At 39.3% G+C, this 22,904-nt stretch overlaps 1 pseudogene; it reads right to left on the bottom strand.

The window, feature by feature from the left end:
- Positions 1 to 10,455: 10,455 nt before the first annotated feature.
- LOC147506514 (SNAP25 homologous protein SNAP33-like) lies at positions 10,456 to 12,067 on the bottom strand (annotated as a pseudogene).
- Positions 12,068 to 22,904: the final 10,837 nt, after the last annotated feature.

Below are 22,904 nucleotides of genomic sequence, written 5' to 3'. Positions count from 1 at the left end.
CTGATGAACATAATTTGAAGAGGAATGCTAACACTGATTGGTATGTTCACATACTGATTTGTATCCCTCGTATGTTAAATTAGTTACTTGTTGTATTGGTTTATTTGTTTTTCTTTCGTTTCTTGAAAAAGTTATTTCTTTAACCGTGTCAGTATGATATTGTTTTTGGTTTATAGGTTCGAGGCGAGTTAACCTCACCAATCCATCAACAGAGAGTGATTATTTGAGGAATTTAAGAAATTTAGAATTGATGCAAAAGCCTCGCAAGGACTGGACTTCCAATGACTTCAATAATCTGATTTCGGTGATATCTAGTTCTATACTTGTGACGGGCGATTCTCCTGAGATGAACAATTCAAAAGATGTTCTGAAGCGTTTGCTATTGTTAAAGGTATTTTTTATTGACGGACCCCATATTGTGCTGGGCAGACCCCAAAAAAAAACAATTATTACAAGTGTGTCATTGGTCCCAAAAAATAAAAAAACAATTATTACAAGTGTGCCATTGGTCCCAAAAAGTTGAATTCGAAAACCTCAAGCTTAAACGACCCGGCTAGGTCGTTCATTGTGCAAACCCAACGATATGGCCACAGCGTTTGGACTAAGTCCCAAACGGTGTGGCCAAGTCGTTTGGACTAAGTCTCCAACGATATGGCCACATCGTTTGGACTAAGTCCCAAACGACTTGGCCACACTGTTTAGGACTTAGTCCAAACGATGTGCCCACACCGGTCAAGAGGCAAAAAAACAAAACTTTATATTTTTTCAAAGTTCAAATCCCAAACGGTGTGGGCACATCGTTTGGACCGGTGTGGGAACATCGTTTGGACTAAGTCCCAAATGGTGTGGCCAAGTCGTTTGGGACTTAGTCCAAATGATGTGGCCATATCGTTGGAGATTTAGTCCAAACGACTGGGCCACACCGTTTGGGACTTAGTCCAAACGGTGTGGCCATATCGTTGGGTTTGCACAATGAACGACCTAGCCGGGTCGTTTAAGCTTGGGGTTTTCGAATTCAACTTTTTGGGACCAATGATACACTTGTAATAATTGTTTTTTTTGGACTTTTTGGGACCAATGTCACACTTATAATAATTGTTTTTTTGGGGTTTGCCCAACACAATATGGAGTCCGTCAGTAATAGGACCCTTGTTAAAAGATCATTATGAACTTTTGGAGAAAAAACAATGAAAAATAGCTCAAACAGTAATTAAGATATCGGCCTTCAGCGCTGAGGCTTGCTCAATTGTTAAGGATTGGTGTTGTACATATTTTCCCATGTATGTGCCATTAGTTTTAATTTTGTGTTTTTTTTCTAGTTATTTTATAAAGTTAATATATATATATATATATATATATATATATATATATATATATTTTTTTTTTGATGTTCTTGCAGTGCATGAATCAAAGTGGGAGTGACATCATAGGAAGCTTACAATGAGTGTTAGAATGATAGTTATGTGGCATTTGTTTTGAGGCGGCCCATCAAAAGTTACAAAAAAGTGTTTTTATTCTAATAGGGTTTAGCTTGGTTATGGATTTGTTTTTGAGCTTATGGTTTATTGTCGTTAACGGATTTGGTACCTTGACTTTATGTTGATGGCTTTACTTATAAGTGGCGTGGGTGAGTTAGCCACATGAGCTGTTACTCGGTTCTAACTTTGCATAGTTTTTTGACACGCACATGTTAAGCCATTTGAGCCACCAAAAGTTGTTACTCAGTTCTAATAAGATCTAATAGTTTGATACGTCTCATGTAACCAAAACAAAAAAGTCAATAACCACATCTGTTGTTTTGTTTTGTTTTAGAGAGAGAGACCGTACCACAAATAAAGTAAGAGAGAGAGAGAGAGACCCTACCACTAATCATACACACAGATACACAGATGATTACCACATGCAAAGCACGTGTATATTTTCTAGTAGAGAATAGGGATAGAACAAAACGCTAGTGACATCTCTTGTGTTCATTGGCAGACACAACTCACTTGAACTACAACATTACTGAATCCGGTATCATTATTTTCTCCTTCAGTTTCCATCTTTACGTCCAATTACTGCTAGTAAATGCTTAAGAGTCTTTTGCAATGCATCATTGTTTGAATGTTTGGTCTCTTTATGTATCTGTAATTCTCTACGGGGTATTTATTTTGGTTGTTGAAATTCTGTTGCTTTTATGACAAACACAAACCCATTTTTATATTTCCATGATTTTTTCAAAATTAGTCGAAATGTCTCTTCTTGTTGTGTTTTTTTTTTACTAAATCAAGTGATTTGGTCAACCGACTATAGTACATTTTTTGGTGATGGCCTTACGTAAAATATATATATATATATATATATATATATATATATATATATATATATATATATATATTTTTTTTTTTTTTTTTATTTGGAAATTGTTACACGCTCTAGATGTTTTGGTCACCCTTTTCTTAACCTATCATTTACTGTTTGTTTTTCTCTTCAAATTTCCCTCCATTTTACTTTGACTATTTGTTGACTTTTATCAGTTAATTCAAGGAAGATGGAAAGAAGAACGCTTTATAGTGTTAGTCTTACACCTGAAATGCTGCAATTCATTCGAGATAATAATTTACAATTGCACTGTGCCCAAGTACCTATAAATGAAGATTTGACAACTGACCTAACTGCAACATTAGTGAGGACACAAAATCCAACTGATTGGGAGAATCTTTCACCATCGTTTGAAAGGTTGAGAAGAGATGCTGAAAATGCAGACTTGGATGCTGATATCGACTTGGATGCTGAAAACCCTTATCTATGGCGTTTGTAACGCGTGGTGTAAGGAGGCATAGATCACCCTCACCATCTCCTGGATCCGGTATACAAACATTTAATAACTTATTTTTAATATACAATCATATATTATATTCTTTATGACTATAATGAATGCCCATAGTCTATTGATTTATAATTTTATATGGATGTCTATGTTATTTTTTGTTCATGTCAAGAATATAAGCGCTAATTTAGCAAAAGAAATATAAGACGTCCACAAGTACAAAATTGGATAAGATGTTATTTGAGTTGAATAATACAAGTGCAATAAAACAAACCAATGTTCAAACCTTGGCTTGGTAACCTGATGAACATAATTTGAAGAGGAATGCGAACACTGATTGGTATGTTCACATACTGATTCGTATCTCTTGTATGTTAAATTAGTTACTTGCTGTATTGGTTTATTTGTTTTTCTTTTGTTTCTTGACAAAGTTATTTCTTTAACCGTGTCTGTTTGATATTGTTTTTGGTTTATAGGCCCGAGGCGAGTTCACCTCACCAATCCATGAGCAGAGAGTGATTATTTGAGGAATTTAAGAAATTTAGAATTGCTGCAGTAGCCTCGCAAGGATTGGACTTCCAACGACTTCAATAATCTGATTTCGGTGATATCTAGTTCTATACTTGTGACAGGGGATTCTCCTGAGATGAACAATTTAATAGATGTTTTAAAGCGTTTGCAGTTATTAAAAGATCGTTATGAACTTTTGGAGAAAAAACAATGAAAAATAGCTCAAACAATTATTAAGATATCGGCCTTCAACGCTGAGGCTTGCTCAATTGTTAGGGATTGGTGTCGTACATATTTTCCCACGTACGTGCCATTAGTTTTAATCTTGTGTTTTTTTTTTTCCAGTTATTTTATAAAGTTAATGTATATATATATATATATTTTATATATATATATATATATATATATATATATATATATATATATATATTTTTTTGATGTTCTTGTAGTGCATGAATCAAAGTGGGAGTGACATCATAGGAAGCTTACAATGTGTGTTATACTGATAGTTTCGTGACATTTATTTTGAGGCAGCCCATCAAAAGTTCTGAAAAAGTGTTTTTGTTCTAATGGGGTTTAGCTTGGTTATGAATCTGTTTTTGAGATTATGGTTTATTGTCGTTAACGGATTTTGTACCTTGACTTTATGTTGATGGCTTTACTTATAAGAAGCGTGGATGAATTAGCCACATGAGCTATTACTCGGTTCTAACTTTGCATTGTTTTTTGACATGTCACATGTTAAGCTATTTGAGCCACCAAAAGTTGTTACTCTGTTCTAACAAGATCTAATAGTTTCACACGACTCATGTAACCAAAACAAAAAAGTCAATAATCACATATGTTATTCTGTTGTTTTAGAGAGAGAGACCGTACCACAAATAAAGTAAGAGAGAGAGAGACCCTACCACTAATAATACACACATATGATTACCACGTGCAAAGCACATGTATATTTTCTAGTAGAGAATAGCGATAGAACAAAACGCTAGTGACATCTATTGTGTTCATTGGCAGATAAACCTCACTTGAACCACAACATTATTGAATCCTGTATCATTATTTTCTCCTTCGGTTTCCATCTTTATGTCCAATTACTGATAGTAAATGCTGAAGAGTCTTTTCCAATGCGTCGTTATTTGAATGTTTGGTCTATTTATGTATCTGTAATTCACTACGGGCTATTTATTTTGGTTGGTGAAATTCTGTTGCTTTTATGACAAACACAAACGCATTTTTCTATTTTCACGATTTTTTCAAAATTAGTCCAAATGTCTCTTCTTCTTGTTTTTTTTACTCAATCAAGTGATTCGGTCAACCTACTATAGTACATTTTTTGGTGATGACCTTATGTAAAAAAAAATGTATTTTTTTATTTGGAAACTGTTACACGCTCCAGATGTTTTGGTCACCCTTTTATTAACCTATCATTAACTGTTTGTTTTTCTCTTGAAATTTCCCTCCATTTTACTTTGACTATTAGTGGACTTTTTTCACTTTACTCAAGGAAGATGGAAAGAAGAACGCTTTATAGTGTTAGTCTTACACCTGAAATGCTGCAATTCATTCGAGATAATAATTTGCAATTGCACTTTGCCCTAGTACCTATAAATGAAAATCTGACAACTGATCTAACTACGACATTGAAGAGGACACAAAATCCGACTGATTTGGAGAATCTTTCACCATCGTTTGAAAGGTTGAGAAGAGAAGCTGAAAATGCTGACTTGGATGTTGTTACCAACTTGGTGGCTGAAAACCCCTTATCTATGGCGTTTGAAACGCGTGGTGTAAGGAGGCGTAGATCACCCTCACCATCTCCTGGATATGGTATACAGACTTTTAATAACTTATTTTTAATATACAATAATGTATTATATTCTTTATAACTATAATGAATGCCCCTAGTCTATTGATTTATAATTTTATATGCATGCCTCTATTATTTTTTGTTCATGCCAAGAATATAAGCGTTGATTTAGCAAAAGAAATATAAGACGTCCACAAGTAAAAAATTAGATAAGATGTTATTTGAGTTGAATAAGACAAGTGCAACAAAACAAACCAATGTTCAAAACTTGACTTGGTAAGCTGATGAACATAATTTGAAGAGGAATGCTAACACTGATTGGTATGTTCACCTACTGATTCGTATCTCTCGTATGTTAAATTAGTTACTTGTTGTATTGGTCTATTTGTTCTTCTTTCGTTTCTTGACAAAGTTATTTTGATAACCGTGTCTATTTGATATTGTTTTTGGTTTATAGGTATAAGGCGAGTTCACCTCACCAATCCATCAGCAGAGAGTGATTATTTGAAGAATTTAAGTAATTTAGAATTGCTGCAAAAGCCTCGCAAGGATTGGACTTCCAACAACTTCAATAATCTGATTTCGGTGATATGTAGTTCTATACTTGCAATGGGGGATTCTCTTTAGATGAAAAATTTAAAAGATGTTCTAAAGTGTTTGCAATTGTTAAAAGATCATTATGAACTTTTGGAGAAAAAACAACGAAAAATCGTTCAAACAGTTATTAAGATATCGACCTTCAGTGCTGAGGCTTGCTCAATTGTTAGGGATTGGTGTCGTATATATTTTTCCACATATGTACCATTAGTTTTAATCTTGTGTGTGTGTGTGTTTTTTTAGTTAATTTATAAAGTTAATGTATATATATATTTTTGATGTTCTTACTGTGAATGAATCATAGTGGGAGTGACATCATAGGAAGCTTACAATGTGTGTTAGACTGATAGTTGCGTGACATTTGTTTTGAGGCAGCCCATCAAAAATTCTGAAAATGGGGTTTAGCTTGGTTATGAATCTGTTTTTGAGCTTACGGTTTATTGTCGTTAACAGATTTGGTACCTTGACTTTATGTTGATGGCTTTACTTATAAGAAGCGTGGGTGAATTAGCCACATGAGCTGTTCTTGGGTTCTAACTTTGCATAGTTTTTTGACACGTCACATGTTAAGCCATTTTAGCCACCAAAAGTTGTTACTAAGTTCTAACAAGATCTAATAGTTTGACACGTCTCATGTAACCAAAACAAAAAAGTTAGTAACCAAATCTGTTGATCTGTTTTGTTTTAGAGAGAGAGACCGTACCTCAAATAAAGTAAGAGAGAGAAAGAGACCCTACCACTAATCATACACACAGATGATTACCACGTGTATATTTTCTAGTAGAGAATAGGGATAGAACAAACCACTAGTGACATCTCTTGTGTTCATTGGCAGACACAACACACTTGAACCACAACATTACTGAATCCGGTATCATTATTTTCTCCTTCAGTTTCCATCTTTATGTCCAATTACTGCTAGTAAATGGTCAAAAGTCTTTAGCAATTAATGCGTCGTTGTTTGAATGTTTGGTCTCTTTATGTATCTGTAATTCTCTATGGGTTATTTATTTTGGTTGCTGAAATTATGTTGCTTTTAAAACAAACACAAACATTTTTTTCTATTTTCACGATTTTTTCAAAATTAGACCAAATGTCTCTTCTTGTTGTCTTTTTTTTACTCAATCAAGTGATTCAGTCAACCTACTATAGTACATTTTTTAATGATGACCTTAGGTAAAAAAAAAATGTATTTTTTTATTTGGAAATTGTTACACGCTCCAGATGTTTTGGTCACCCTTTTCTTAACTTATCATTTACTATTTGTTTTTCTCTTCAAATTTCCCTCCATTTTACTTTGACTATTTGTTGACTTTTTTCAGTTGACTGAAGGAAGATGGAAAGGAGAACGCTTTATAGTGTTAGTCTTACACCTGAAATGCTACAATTCATTCGAGATAATAATTTGCAATTGCACTCTTCCCCAGTACCTATAAATGAAGATCTGACAACTGATCTAACTACGACATTGGTGAGGACACAAAATCCGACTGATTGGGAGAATCTTTCACCATCGTTTGAAAGGTTGAGAAGAGAAGCTGAAAATGCTGACTTGGATGTTGTTACCGGCTTGGATGCTAAAAACCCCTTATCTATGGTGTTTGAAATACGTGGTGTAAGGAGGCGTAGATCACCCTCACCATCTCCTGGATCTGGTATACAGACTTTTAATAACTTATTTTTAACATACAATCATGTATTATATTCTTTTTGACTATAATGAATGCCCATGGTCTATTGATTTATAATTTTATATGCATGCCTCTGTTATTTTTTGTTCATGTCAAGAATATAAGCGTTGATTTAGCAAAAGAAATATAAGACGTCCACAAGTACAAAATTGGATAAGATGTTATTTGAGTTGCATAATACAAGTGCAACAAAACAAACCAATGTTCAAAACTTGACTTGGTAAGCTGATGAACATAATTTGAAGATGAATGCTAACACTGATTGGTATATGTTCACATATGATTCGTATCTCTCGTATGTTAAATTAGTTTCTTGTTGTATTGGTTTATTTGTTCTTATTTCGTTTCTTGACAAAGTTATTTTGATAACGGTGTCTGTATGATATTATTTTTGGTTTATAGGTCCGAGGCAAGTTCACCTCACCAATCCATCAGCAGAGAGTGATTATTTGAGGAATTTAAGTAATTTAGAATTGCTGCAAAACCCTCGAAAGGATTGGACTTCCAACGACTTCAATAATCTGATTTCGGTGATATCTAGTTCTATACTTGTGATTCTCCTGAGATGAACAATTTAAAAGATGTTCTGAAGCGTTTGCAATTGTTAAAAGATTGTTATGAACTTTTGGAGAAAAAACAATGAAAAATCGATCAAACAGTTATTAAGATATTGGCCTTCAGCGCTAAGGCATGCTCAATTGTTAGGTATTGGTGTCGTACATATTTTCCCACGTATATGCCATTAGTTTTAATCTTGTTTTTTTTTTTTTTTCCAGTTAATGTATATATATTTTTTTGATGTTCTTGCAGTGCATGAATCAAAGTGGGAGTGATATCATAGGAAGCTTACAATGTGTGTTAGACTGATAGTTGTGTGGCATTTGTTTTGAGGCGGCCCATCAAAAGTTCTGAAAAAGTGTTTTTGTTCTAATTGGGTTTAGCTTGGTTATGGATCTGTTTTTGAGCTTATGGTTTATTATCATTAACGGATTTGGTACCTTGACTTTATGTTGATGGCTTTACATTTTGAGGAGAGGATCATAATTATGTGATACATTTAGATTGTATCCTCTCTTATACATATGGTGGTTTCATTTAATGAAGCAGGATTGGTTATGTTACTATGTTGTAGATTGCTATTCTTATTGAAATTATTGTGCAGGGGATCATCAAAGGTTTTATATATGATCGTTCTATTTATGCTGAAGTATGTGACACTCACTCACTCGTCAATGTACTTTAGCAGTTTTGCTTGTGGGTTCATCTTGTTGTTCATTATTATTATTTGCTTTTATGTCTACTTCTGTCACTGTCAAATGTTATTTGCTTATTCCAATATGGCTCATGTTAATTGTCAGTTGTATTGAATTTGGATGATGAATTTGCAATGAGTTGTGGTTTTTGAATGTGTGTTTCCTTTCTAAACTAGATAATTTGCCGGCATTCACCGGGCTTACTACATTAATAGTTGTACTAAAGAATGTGGAGCATATGTAATCAACGCACTTAAGGGCTATGGTAGTGCATCAGTAAACAAATCAAGGTTGCTCAAATGAAATATAAAAACAGCCTGACCTAGTTTTGCAAGCTAAGAAATGGCTAAGCAATGGCGATGCCTGAATGAAAACTTCCTTGCAGTATAGACAGTAGACTATCAAAATGTAAAAAAGCCAAGAACACAATTTCCTGTGTGTCAATAATAATGTAAATAAGATGAAAAACTATCGTGCTGAACAAACAAAAGCCAAGCAACAACATTCACGTATTGTTACTTCAATTCATATAGCAATACAACAATATAGTTGAAATAGACGGATCCAATTTCAGGTACCAATAAAGGTTAGCAATTACTCGTTCACACCACTGGAATGGACTGCAATTTCATGGGCTGCTGGTATATTTCTTGCCACTCCAATCCTAATCTTAATCAGTCGTCCACTGGACCACGGCAGGAACCACAATCTCATCTTTGGTGGTGCAACTGCCATAGGCTCTCTTTTTTGTCTCCCTGCCGGTTTTTTCAACGTAGCATGGATTTTCCCACCATACATTGCAGCAATTGTGGCCGCAAGTGTAGTCTGTAATGCCTCCCACACTTGTCATCTAGGTGTGATGGTTTGTGGCTACTCAACATCAGTAGAATCACAACATCAATTCCCTCAGAGTAGGTCAGTTGGAAGTTAGCTGTCACTTCACGCTACAACTCTCGGTTGCCTAGGTGGTGGTATCATTTCTGCCTTCACTTACCGCATGCTTCATCACAGAGAAAAATTCATAAGCTTATGGCTGGTATCCATCTTCAATGGCCTTAAATGGATTGTTGGGTCAACCCATGCTTTCCTTTGAAACATCATATGTTAACCACTTAACCGTATTCAAATATCCACACGCCCCATAGTTAAAACAGAGCAACCAAGACCTCCTGTGATCTAAAAAAGAAGAGGGTTCTCAGTTGGCTTGTTCTCAGACTTGACGAAGTAGTAGAAGTGCTGAACATCATTAATATCATCTACCCTCACATAACTGAAAATACACAAAAAAAAACAATCCCAAAAAATCCGAAACAATCCCATCAAGAGAATTCCTCCATCGACAAAAACATAAGAACGGTCACCATCTTCCTTAGACTCTTCATCAGTCACATCTGACCTTCCACTCAAATCCCCATTATCATCACTACTTCGATAAATAGAATCGGTAGATTCTAGTTCTAATTGTGTATTATCTACAGGAGAGGAGTCTATTTCCATTCGAGGCCCCGCTCCTTTGCGAGGAGCGATCTAAAGGTTCTTCCACGAAATATCCTCATCGGATTCTCCACTTCTTGATACCACTCTAGCTGTTTCTAATCTATTGCTTTCAACAATTTCAATAGGCATAGGCATGCGAGTCCTCATTATTTCACATCACAACTCCCGAATCTAATGTGTCTTGCTCTCCGGACTTTATCTCCCCATCAACATACATTCGTTCAATTTGAATTAGGCTTATCTAGCTGTTGCAGTTCAGATTGAACATATTCCATCTCCACCTCACTCTCTACTTTCTCCTCCACACTATCTGTGAGTTTTACTTTCAATGCCAAGATGTACCTTAACTTTCTGTAGTGCAGTTGTGGGTTCAGATGCCGGTTTTCGAGGGTTCGATCTTCCCTTAGGAATTGATGCCAGTCCCAACTTCTCCCTTTGCTCCAAGTGATTCCCCCTTCTTTTAAATGAATCATCTGCAACCCAACACAGGTATTTAGGTAAGCAAAGAGAAACTTTTCCAGCTAGTAAAGTCCAAAGATTGAATGTGATATGATAATTACCTCTCGTAATTACTGGCCCTTTAATTGCTTTAGTCTTCTTAGGCTTCCATGTTTTAGAAAACATACCACCAAGACTTCCCAATAGCTTCTCACCCTGAAACACGCAGCTAAGTTATCCAATAACTGAAAGCGCAACTAAGAATCCAGAAAAAAAAAACAAATTTGGATCTCTACAGTGTAGTAGTGTGGGATAAGTACTCCAGTATATCGAGCATGCGAAGGCAAAGGTCAAGCTGAGACATTAATGGCAAACACTCAATCACCACCAAAAGGTCAAATGACCCTATTCCCAAAGCTAGTGGATATACTTAATGCTCCACACGCATAGTTCACAATCTTTACTGAAAACTCATTACTTGAAGATCTTATAATAGCTAAACAACAATACATTGTTAAATACTATCACCAAAAATGATGTTTTGGTTCCAGTTATATCAAATTTAACTTTCTTAGACAATTTAATAGTAAGTTCTTAAGAAAAAAGATATTAGCAGATGTTTAGCAAGCAGATATTCTCGCTTCAACCCCTCACCCCCACCCCAAAACACACAAATTCACAACGCTATTTATATTCACTAGTCACAAGGCAAAATATAACAGCAAATGGGACAAATAGCTATACCCGACTGAGATCCTGATCAATGTTAGCAACAACCTCGTGAGTCCTTGTGATTTGCTCACCCTGCTGATGCAAGGTGATCAAAGTCTTAGTAGCATCATCTCGAATATCCTCAGCAATCTTGAGGGCAACTATCGACACTTTTTGTTGTCTCCTTAGCCTTATGCGTGGCATAGCCCTCCGGTTCTGCGCGTGATGCGGTTCTCCAATCCTCCAGAATCACAGAAGTCATTCTTGTATTTGTTTCTCGAAGCATAACTAACTGTAGAAGCTCCACTTCCCTCATCATCACTAAAAGTATTGCTATTAAGATTCGGCAGTACAAGTTCCGAAGAAGTATGTCTTGCAGGAGTAAAGGTTTTCTTAGCATCAGAGTCCAAGTTGGAATCAAATGGATTAGAATTGGATGAACCAAGAAATCCAGGTTCTTTTTTTATTTTTGGTTCTTCTAGGAGTGAGTTTAGATTTTGCACCAGCTGTAGAGATAATTAAGATGTTACTATGTTACTAAAGGGTATTTAGCAGTAGAAGGAATTGAAGAATATCACCTCATTTCAATAGTAGCTCCAAGCGCAAGGAATCCCCGGACGTATATGTCGATAGGTCGAGCCCCAATGTCACAACCACCAGGGAGTGCAACCATTGCCTCACCAAATCTAGCAAGCAACGGGCCACCAACAAAACCCAATTTCGAATCTTCCCAACAAATACGCGACATGGCTCAATGGCGAATCCCATGGGTATCAACCGTTACCTCTCCATTATATACATCGACTTCAACCCCTAATGATTCGAGAACTAATATCATAGTTCTAATGTCGAAACATTAGGAATGTTATGAAGTTTTGAATTTCCGAACAACAAAGAGTTCCGACAAGAACCGCCAATGCTTTGAGTTCTTCGACCCGCTAATGTGAACATGACCGGATAGCTTGGAACCACCAACGATAATGAACTTGTCATCCGAGCTTTGGGTTTGATTTAGGGATTTGGGAAGCCGAGCGAGGATATTGGAGTGTAGAAAGATGGTGTTCTCAGTAAATGAGAAGTTGAGTTTCCAGGAAGTGAGTGATAGAGATTGTTTGAAGGTTTGAAGATCAAAGCCATGATAAATAATTGCCGAAAGAAATCAAGATTTCCTAAATCCAAACATCTCTCTAACTCCTTAAAAATTGCTTGAACTAATCAATAGGGAGTTAATGATGACGAAGCTGACATTTAATTTTGACATCACTCTATCATTTTTAGTTTAATTTTGGAAGAAGAGAAGAATAAAAGAGAGGGTTTGAAGAGATGAATTTTTTTTGGGAGAATTGGGAGTGTTTTGTATAATTGAAAAAAAGAGCATGGAGAGAGGTTTTTACCTATTTTGGGTTACGAATAATTGAAATCAGCAAAAAAGAGCGTAGAATTCCTTTTTTTATGAAAAAAATCGATGTGGGTTGAGGAGAAAAAAAAAGTGGCGATGGATGCACAGGAGCATTCTCAACTACTCAGTATTAATGGTCTTTGATTGGAGTTTCATTACTTTCAAATCATTGCTGGAAATGTAAGTTTTGAATTGTCATTGTTGTATTGAATTTGGATCATGGGTTAGAGGTTATTGTATCCAAAAAAAAAAAAAACTCACACACTCACACACAAAACTTAGAGTCTTGGACAACTGTGTAACTATTATGCTTTTACGCATATATTATGTGGTCAAACTGGTAATACTCGATAAGTCATTTGAATCATTTTCCCCTTGCAATTGTACGTTAGGACCAAAGTGGTTGACTTAAAACATGGTTAGGCCCTTTGACTCAATGTCGACGTCGGACATCTATACCAAAACAAAATGTTTGACGTGCTACAACAAGTGATTGGACTCTTTCAGCGTTGTGCCCATCCTCGTAATGAATTTGGTTGTTCATTATTACTTTATTGCAAGGATCAAAATATCAAATTCGGTGAATATATCGGTGTACTCAAAAAACCGATATATATTAAATATATCGAAAATATCGGATATATCCAGTTTTTTTATGACCAATCAAAATTTTGTTTTGTATGTCAATATATCGAAAATATCGTCGATTATATTGGAAATATCGTATATTATATTGGAAATATCGATAATATATCGGTCAAAATCAACAATATTTGGTCAAAATCAACAATATCGGTTAAAGTCAACAATTTATATCGAATATATAGTATATATCGGTCGATATATATATCGTTATATCAAAAATTCGATATATATCGAGAAAAAAAGGATTCAATATTCGGTGGATATATATCGAATATATCGATATCGGTGTGCAAAAAAAAATGATATATATTGGATATATCCGCAATATTTTGTTCCTTGTTTTATTGGTTTTGTTTATTCTGTATCCCCAAAAACTAGGTCCCACGGGCGAGTCTGATCTTTTAAAGTCTAAACTTTAGTGTCCACTGTCTGCAGTGACAAACTATATGCAGGTCCACAAATCACACCTCACACATTGCATTAAAATGGAAACCTGATTATTAGGGGTGTGCACGGTTCGGTTCGGGTCAGGTTTGGGTAAAAAAACCGAACTTATTTCTAACCGAACCGATACCCAACCCGAACCGAACCGATTGGGCAACGATTTAACCGATATTAACCGACCGGTTTTTATATATTTTAAAATTAAATCAATTAAATATATATATATATATATATATTCGGATCGGGTTTGAGACTAAATCGATGACCGAACCGATCTTATCGGTTTTTAAATATACTTAACTGAACCGAACCAAATCATAAGCATAACCGACCCAAAACCGACTAGTTCGATCGGTTTTGTCGGTTCAGCCAGTTTTATGCACACCTCTACTAATTACACTGCCAACAGGCCTACAAGACGCTCCATATTTAAGGAAAAGCCTTAAATTATCATTGCTGGCTTGCTGCCATAGAGTCCTAGACGTACAATTGAAAGGGATGAGGGACTACATCATTTGAGCGTGAACGCATAACTCAACTTTACCTCTCTTTTATCTGTGCCAAATTTATTAGTGTTCGAAACCCGAAACCCGCCCAAAGCTCGAACAAAATACCCGCACCGAACCTAAACCAAAATACATAGGATAGGGTTTGGTCACACTCTCTAAACCCGAACCGACCCAAGCCCGACCTGATAATTTAGCTTTAAACCCGTTAAAAGGGCTAAAAAATCCAAAATCGAACTCCAAATCCGATTTCAATTGCATACTACTAATCTCATATAAAAGAATGAGTTAGATAAATATTTGGATTATGATCTCATTCATGTTTACAATGATGAGTTATTTAATATATTGGATTATGAAAAAATATATATCGGGATTTCCAATTTTTTCAGTAATTGCACGTGATCATGTGTCTATATAGTTCATTCCGAGTCTATCTATTTTTAAATAATATCAAATAATTATGTCCGAGTATAGATAATTACTTCCAAGTTTATTAGAAATTTTATTTTATTTGAAAGATTGGTGGATAGCTGAAGAAGGAATAAAATGTAGATATATATTTCAAATAAAGGTTTTTATTGTCTTCTTTCTTCATTTATACCGGGCTTTATCCTACTCGAAATCCGAACCCGAGCCCGATGGGTACCCGAAATATAGGGTTAGGATAGGGTTTGGTCACATTTCTCAACAAAATACCTGACTCCAAACCCGACCCGCTGAAAACCAGTCCAGGTTTGGGTAACCCGATGCCTGTTCAAAACCCGAAAAGTCGGGTTCATGCCGGGTCGGGTACCCGTTTGGACATCTCTAAATGTTAGTAAAGGTGTTAACACTCCTGTCATTTATTATGATATCATCCTATCACTACCTAGATGGCCTACACACTTACACTTCAGACGGATGAACTCTAATGGTATTAGTAAACCACATTGTCTGTTAGACTGGTAGAACAACACGTGACCTATATATACCACCTTTAATTAGAACAAGAGCATAGATATCGGAAACACAAAGAATTTTTCAAAAACATGATACCTGGTTATCAATCAACATTGTTTGAACAAGCCCTAAACCTCCTAAGGCAAAATGGATATAATCCTTCAAATGTACGTTGATGGTACTTGAAGCATTACATGAAGAGCCACTACAACATTTACAAGAAGGCTCTATGATGCTTAACCAAGAACCACAATCTCTTCAACCACATCTAGCAGACTTGGAGCAAAGCATTCTACTACCTAGGTCCACGACCTCCAAATCTAGGTCTACATCTACCATGTCTCAAGGTGATGCTACTGACACAGTACTTAAGTATAATTTGATTAGTTAGATAAATGAGGTTGAAGTATTTGAATTGTTTTTTCTTTTTTGCAGGAAGTAGTCAAAAGAGTTCACTTACAAAAGACTACGATAGGACCTACCACCATCCTGACAACAAGCAGTTCATGGCAGACAATGCTGCATTATTTAGGGTTCTACTACACAAAGAGCTCTCAGCAAGAGATCTACTAAACGTACAAAGAACAATGGAATGAAAAAGATCTAAAGAATGTTGTAGGTGTTCTGGAGAATTTTGTTTATAACTTACCAAGTGAAGAGGATGGTGATAAGCAAATATAACTCAAGGAAAACATCAAATTGAACTTGAAGAAGTGGGAAATGGTATTCAATGATAGGAAGAATCTTCAAAATTCCAAAAAAATTGTCCTGAGGGATCTTGGTGACTGGCTAGATTTGTTCAAAGAGATTAATGGAAGGATGAGGAGTTCCGGAGCTGGTCCCTCTCATTGACAACCTGTATTAAAATATTTTAGGGTTAGTTAGACTTACCCCCCCATTAATAGTTGCAATTTCAAAAATATTAGTGATACCCCCCCAATTGCAAGATCCAACGGCTACGAGATGATTTTTTTTTAGATGAAGAAATCTGACCGTTGGATCTTACAAATGGGGGGGTATCACTAATATTTTTGAAAAGGGGGGGGGGGGGGTAAGTCTATCTAACCCAATATTTTATCATACTGGTATTAGCTATGTTAGAGTTTAGGATGTCTTTAAGTATTTATATAAGTCCTTAGTTTGTTCTCAAGTGTTGACAAAGTCTTTAGATTCAATTATGGTCATGTTATGCACAGAACCATGTTCGGGTAGTTACCGCATTGTGTGGTTTGTGGTTAGTACTTGTAATGATCTACTATATATGTAATGTTGTCTCTGAATATCACTGAGACCTTCCGTTCTAATTCCAAGTCTTCTCTTTAGAATACAACAAGCTATTGAAGAACCAGAAATAGTTCTTTTTTTCCTTTTTTAATAAATTTGCATGGTATTTAATCAATTTAATGAAACTTTTTCGGTATTGGTTAGAAGGTATGTAAGGGCTGGTTTAGTTGCTGAAGGCGTTCATGCTTTTAATAGAATGGAAGATTTTGGGTGTAAGCCTGATAAGATTGCGTTTTCGATAGTGATTAGTATACTTTGTAAGAAAAGACGAGCAGAAGAAGCCCATCGTTTTTCGATAGCTTGAAGGACAAGTTTGAACCAGATGTGATTGTAGGAACACTAAAACTCTCTCTCTCACACAATCTTCTCTCCCTCTCTTTTTCCTCTCTCTTACTGTTTCCTCCCCTCACTTTTCTCTTGCGGCCTCCTCTTTTCTCCTCATTTTCTCCTTTTTATATCCTTCTTCATCTCATCTGGTCCGTCCATCTGTCTTGTCATCCTACGACCCTCCTGCCGACCGTACACCTGCCACCCCGTGGACTAGGGTCCCGCGGTCTTGATTCGCTGCTCCTCCTTGTTCTTGCTTATGTTGCCTCCTATCCTCGCGGACTTAGTCCAATCTTTGCACATCAGGCTACTACAAATGCCTCTTCTCGACTCTGCGGTCTCGTTAAGGGATCCGGGGTCGAGAACCCTCACCGTTATCCTCTTTCTGCCGCCCATACCCTTTTTTCTTGGTTTGCGTGTAAACCTTACTGCAATCATCATGTGCATTTTTAGCCATCCATCGTTCTTTGTGCTCCCACGTGTCCAGCGCTGGCTGGGCTATTCAACTGACTCCTCGAGCTCCACAACCCATGAAGTTACATTTTTGCCCTTTCCCTATTTAAACACCCTTCCCTCTCCCTCTTCCTCATTTCACTTTCACTCTCCTTTGGTTTTCCACTGCTCTCTCCTTCACTCCCTTCCGATCAACCTCCGATTTGCGTGCACTCTGCTGGTTTCTTGGCTGTTCTTTCATCCTTTTGGACCTCACCTCAGGCGTATCCACTCTCCTTGCTCCCTTTGGTACGTTTTCTAGGCTTGTTTTACTTTTGATCAAACTAAATAGTGAGTTCTTTCCATATTCTGCTCCTGTCTCTCCGTTTTTCTGATGTCGGGCTCTAACTCCGGCGACTCTTCCACTTCCCATTCACCCCCAATAGCGTCCCCGCCTCCTCTTGCCCCTACAGCGGCCTCATCCACCTCCGGGCGCCCAGTCTCTTTGCTACCTCCACCCTCATGATGTTGCCGTCCTAATTTAGACGCAATTAGGGCTGCTTATGGCATTCCAGCCAACATAACCCTAGAACATGTGCCATCCATCACCCACTACCCTCACCTGGTTCCCCGTCGTCCCGGGCACCTTGTGATTACGATGGGACAAATTATTGCCGGTCTGTGGTTGCCCCTCACTCTCTTGGATGTCGAGGTGTGCAACCACTTTAACATCCCCTCCTGCCAAGGTATATGAAACTTCTGGAGAACTATGTATGCTGCGAACGCTTACCATAGAACGGGCGAGCCCAAAATCACCAACCGCGTTATCTTCTCCCACTACTTCCTTAAGAAAAGCACCAAAGATGTCGGTGTGGGATACCAGTCATTCTGTGTACGTCCTCAGAAGCTACCCCTCTTGCTCCGTACTACCTCCTCAGACAAAGTATGACACCATTACCCTTTATATGTATCAGGACAATTTCTGTCCGCGGACCTTTCTTCAGATTTAACTCTTAACCACCTAGCCTTCATTACCTGTGGTGAGTGTCTTCGTACTTCCCTTCTTTCTTATTGTATTGTTACCGTTATGCTCTAACTCGCTGTTCTTCTCTGTTCTATAGGTTGGCGGAAGACTCCAAATCCCAACTCTATTCCGACGTATCTTGTCCCATTTTTCAAAGACTCCGCGATCTCGGACACAATCAAGCCAGTTACTTAGGCATCAATCCTACAACCGCTACCCCCCCTGTTACAAATCCCCAGTCTGCACACTTTCCGTGGCTTCTCAGAGCGTCTCCCCCCACCTGGAAAAGATCCCGCGTCTCGTCCTCCCACCGCCATCATCCTCGCACCTCCTCTCAACCCCTGAGATCCCGTGACTCTCCTGCCACCTCCGCGCCCGAAGACATCCCCTCATATCGCTCCATTTCCAACTGGGACGACCAGTATACCTTTCCCACCTCCCCTACCGACGACATGGATGTTCGTAAGTAGAAACGTTTTGACAGTGACTCTGAGGAAAATGAAGTAACTGAAGTTTCCCCGACCGAGATGAGGGCTCCTGCCGAAATGCCCCCGTCCAAGAGGCAGCGGACCTCAACCTCTGAAAGGTCTGTCCCTGTTGTTCCGCAGACCTCTGTGTCTGAAGCACCTGCCCCCTTCAACTCTTCGCTTCCCTCTGCAGTCTCTTCCCCCAGACTTCGGCCGGCCTGGCAAGGAACAAATTCCACCAGCCGCCCCTATTTCTGACTTGGCCCCTGCATAAGATTTCTGCCCCATCTTCAACGTGCGCAACCGCCAAGTATCCACCGCTGACTCTGCCCTAGACAATGCGGCGGTAGCCTCTTCCCTATTTTACAACTCCCATCTGCCCAGGGACATTGCCTACGCTGATGGGTTCATTTGATATCCACCACACTTCCTTTTATACTAACTGGGAAAGGGTACGTTCCATTCTCTCATTTTTTTTTTTTATTTTTTTTTTTTTTATTTTCTCTATTTCTGTTTCTAGGTGAGCTTGGACATTTCTTTCATGATCCGCGGTCTTCTCAGCACCAAGAACAAATTGGCTGCCTTGGAGAAAGAGGTCAACGGCCCTGGTGGACTAAAGGCCGCCCATGCAGGGCTTCAATTCGAATTAGCCGCTACTAACATGGCCAAACTCAAGGCCCAGGATGAATTGCATTCCACGGAGTCGTCTTATAAGACCTACATGGATTCAGTGAATGACCGCCTTAGTAGTCAGCGGGAAATGCTCCTTGAACATCATCAGCTCAACCTATCTGAATTAGCCCAACAACACCAAGCTGCCGTTGGCTCCCTCCGTCAAGAACAGGAAGCTGCTACCGCCGCTCTACTTCGGCAACACCAAGAGGACATGGCTACTCTTCGCGAACGCTTCAAGACTCTTGCTGACAAACGGGTAACCAAGAAGATCCAGGAAGAGCTTGCCCGACTCACCCAAGAAAGACGACTTCTACCTGAAAAGCCTTACACCCCAGTTGCAGCCCCCTCCGGAGACGCCCATGAAGAAGTGACCGCCACCGAGACACTTCCCCGCTCCCCGGTGCATGAAGAGAACTCCCTCCCCGCCGCGGCTACCGAAGAGACCCATACTGGGACCCCGGAGAATGTTACTGCAGCCCTCACCACCGCACCCTCTGAAGAAGTTTCTAATGTCTTACTTGCCACTGACTCCCCATCTGAGAAGCAATAGAACTACTCTTTGTCTTTTGTACTTCGTTGTAATATGTCCCTTTGTCCCATCTGAGCCACTTATTGCATTACACTTGTTTTCTAGCTTCTGCCTATGTTTGAATATTAACGGATGTTCCCATCCGTATATATGTTTAGGTTTATGTTTGAATATTAATCTCTTTCTTGTGAAGTTTGATTTTGTTTAGTATGTTTGTCATCTCTTCCTCTCTTGATTTTGCTATTTGCCTAACCCATCTTGCACCTTTTGTCCATCGGTTTCACCTCTTTCTTGTCTTTCTGTAGCCCTTGCCTTGTCTTTTCCTCTAAGTTTGGCTATTCCCTCAACTGTGATCCAGACTCCGTGCTCTGCGACAAATTCCTTGTATTGGTGATAGGCTCATCCCTTTTGCTATTTTCGCGATGGTAGAGTATATCTGTGAAGGACTCCAACTTCCTGCTATTTCTCTCTATGTTTGGCCTCATGCCCCACATGGTGTTAGTCTCTATAATCCGCAAAGGGCTCCTCCCGCTCGGCGGACTTTATAACCTCGGTGAGTCGAATGGGGCAACTCCTCTTGCCTTCGACTCCCTCTAGCCTTTTGTCAGCGAAGGGCTCTTCCCCTCCGCTGTCTCCCTCCACGCTGGGGTTTCATGCCCCATGTGCAATTTGCTCCCCCATGAAGGGCTCATCCCACTCCGCGGGTTCTGTATTCTCAGCACGTCCCTTGGGGCCTCTTGCCCCGGCTCATCAGCGAAGGGCTCATCCCCTCCGCTGTCTCTCTCCACCTTCAGGCTCTATGCCCCCTGTATTACTCGTGCCTCTCGCTCCGTTCCGCGGGATTCATAGCTTTTGAAAGCCATTGGGGCCTCGCCTTGCCCCAGGTCCAAATTTGACCTTGTGTCAGCGAAGGGCTCATCCCTCCGCGGTCTCGTTGGCATTTCATGTCTAGTAGTTATTTTGGACTCCTACCTCTATAAACAATAATTTCTTCTCAAAAGTGTTGTTGCATTATATTTCCATTACATACAGCCCCAGATTCAGGCAATAGATTTCCATTACATTCAAGTTTTAACATTCTCACATTCCACGGCTTCTCTATCAGTTTGTCATCTTGTGTCCGCAATTTGTAGGTGCCCGCCCCTCCGATATCCCCCACCGTATAAGGTCTCTCCCAGTTTGGACCTAGCTTTCCATCTTTCTCTTTCCTGGTACTAGGTGTCACTCGGCAGAGGACTAGGTCACCTATCTGGAACTGCCTTGGCTTGACCCTCTTGTTGTATTGTCTTTGCAACCTCCGGTGGTACTCCTCCAGCCTTATACAGGCAATGTCTCTTCTTTCCTCCGCTAGATTCATATCTGCTGCTAAGATTCTCCAGTTTGAACCCTCCTCCACGACCTTTGTCCGCGTTGTAGCTGCCACCATCTCCGACGAGATCACGGCCTCCACCCACAAGCCAACGAAAATGGAGTCTCTTGGGTGGACGACCGAGGTGTGGTCCGATAGGCCCACAATACATGATTAAGCTCGTCGGCCCACACCCCTTCTTATCCTCTAACTTCCTCTTTAGGTTGTTCATGATGGTCTTGTTGGAGGACTCTGCATGTTCGTTGCCCTCGGGGTTGTAAGGGGCCGAGAACCCCTGTCTTACGTTGTAGGCTTGCAAGAATCTGGCCACCTTTGCTCCTGTAAACTGAGTTCCATTGTCTTCTATGATGGCGAACGACAACCCAAACCTGCAGATGATATTCTCCCATAAAAACTTGATGACTTGCGCTTCCTTCACCTGCTGCAGGGGCACGACTTCAATCCATTTTGTGAAATAATCTGTTGCCGCGAACATGAACCTCCTTTTACCACTGGCCATGGGCAGCGGTCCCACTATATCCATTGCCCACATAGCGAAAGGCCACAGACTTGAGACATTGTGAAGGGGTTCAGTAGGGGCGAATATCAACTGTGCAAATCTCTGACATTTGTCACACCTCTTAGCAAATTCCATAACATCCCTCTTCATGTGGGGCTAGAAATACCCCTGTGTCAGTAGTCGGTGTGCCGTTGTCCTTCCCGCCGAATGACTCCCGCAATCTCCCTCGTGTAATTCTGCCAACACCTCCTGGGATAGTCGCGGACCCAAACATTTTAGAAGTGGTCCATTGAAGTTTTTCGATATAACTCTCCTTCCAGTAGAACGTATCTCCGAGAAGTCTGCTCCCATCTCCTTCTTTCCCTTTTATCTGTGACTTCCTTTCCCACCAGAAAGTCCTTAATAGGCTCCATCCAACCCTCATTCTCTTCCGCGACATGACAAATTTCCATCTCATCCTCGGTACTTGGTTTCTCCAACCTTCCCACATGTATTATTCTCTCCTCCGATCCTGGAATTGTAGCTGCTACATATGCTAGGGCATCGGCATGTCTGTTCTCTCCTCAGCCCAAGTGAAGGAAACATATTTTCGTGAATTTCTCAACTCGTTTACGCACTATATCCAAATATCTTGCCATCCTGGGACATCAAGCGGCTAACCCTCCATTCACTTGACAGACCACTAAGTTTGAATCAGAATAGACTGTTAGCTCCTTCACTCCCAAATCCTCGGCCATTCTCAATCTGGCGATCACCGCTTCGTACTCCGCCTCATTGCTAGACGCCGCGAACCCGAGTTTCATGGTTTGCTCAATTATGTTATTATCAGGTGTAACCAACACGACTCCTATGCCACTGCATGCATCGGTAGCCGATCCATCCGCGAACACCCTCCACCCATTCCTCTTATCCCACGGGTCTAGAAGGTCTGGCTCGCTCTCCCGCTCAAGCTCCATAATCATCTCCTCTCCTCACGTGGGATCCTCTGCGGGAAACTCTACCAGAAATTCAGCCACCGCCTATGCCTTCTCCACGGTTCTTAT

Source organism: Coptis chinensis, chromosome 4 (assembly GCF_015680905.1).
Source record: "Coptis chinensis isolate HL-2020 chromosome 4, ASM1568090v1, whole genome shotgun sequence".
NCBI classification, from domain to species: Eukaryota; Viridiplantae; Streptophyta; class Magnoliopsida; order Ranunculales; family Ranunculaceae; genus Coptis; species Coptis chinensis.
The sequence above is the reverse complement of the archived record's forward strand: the minus strand, read 5'-3'. Positions and strand labels throughout refer to the sequence as shown.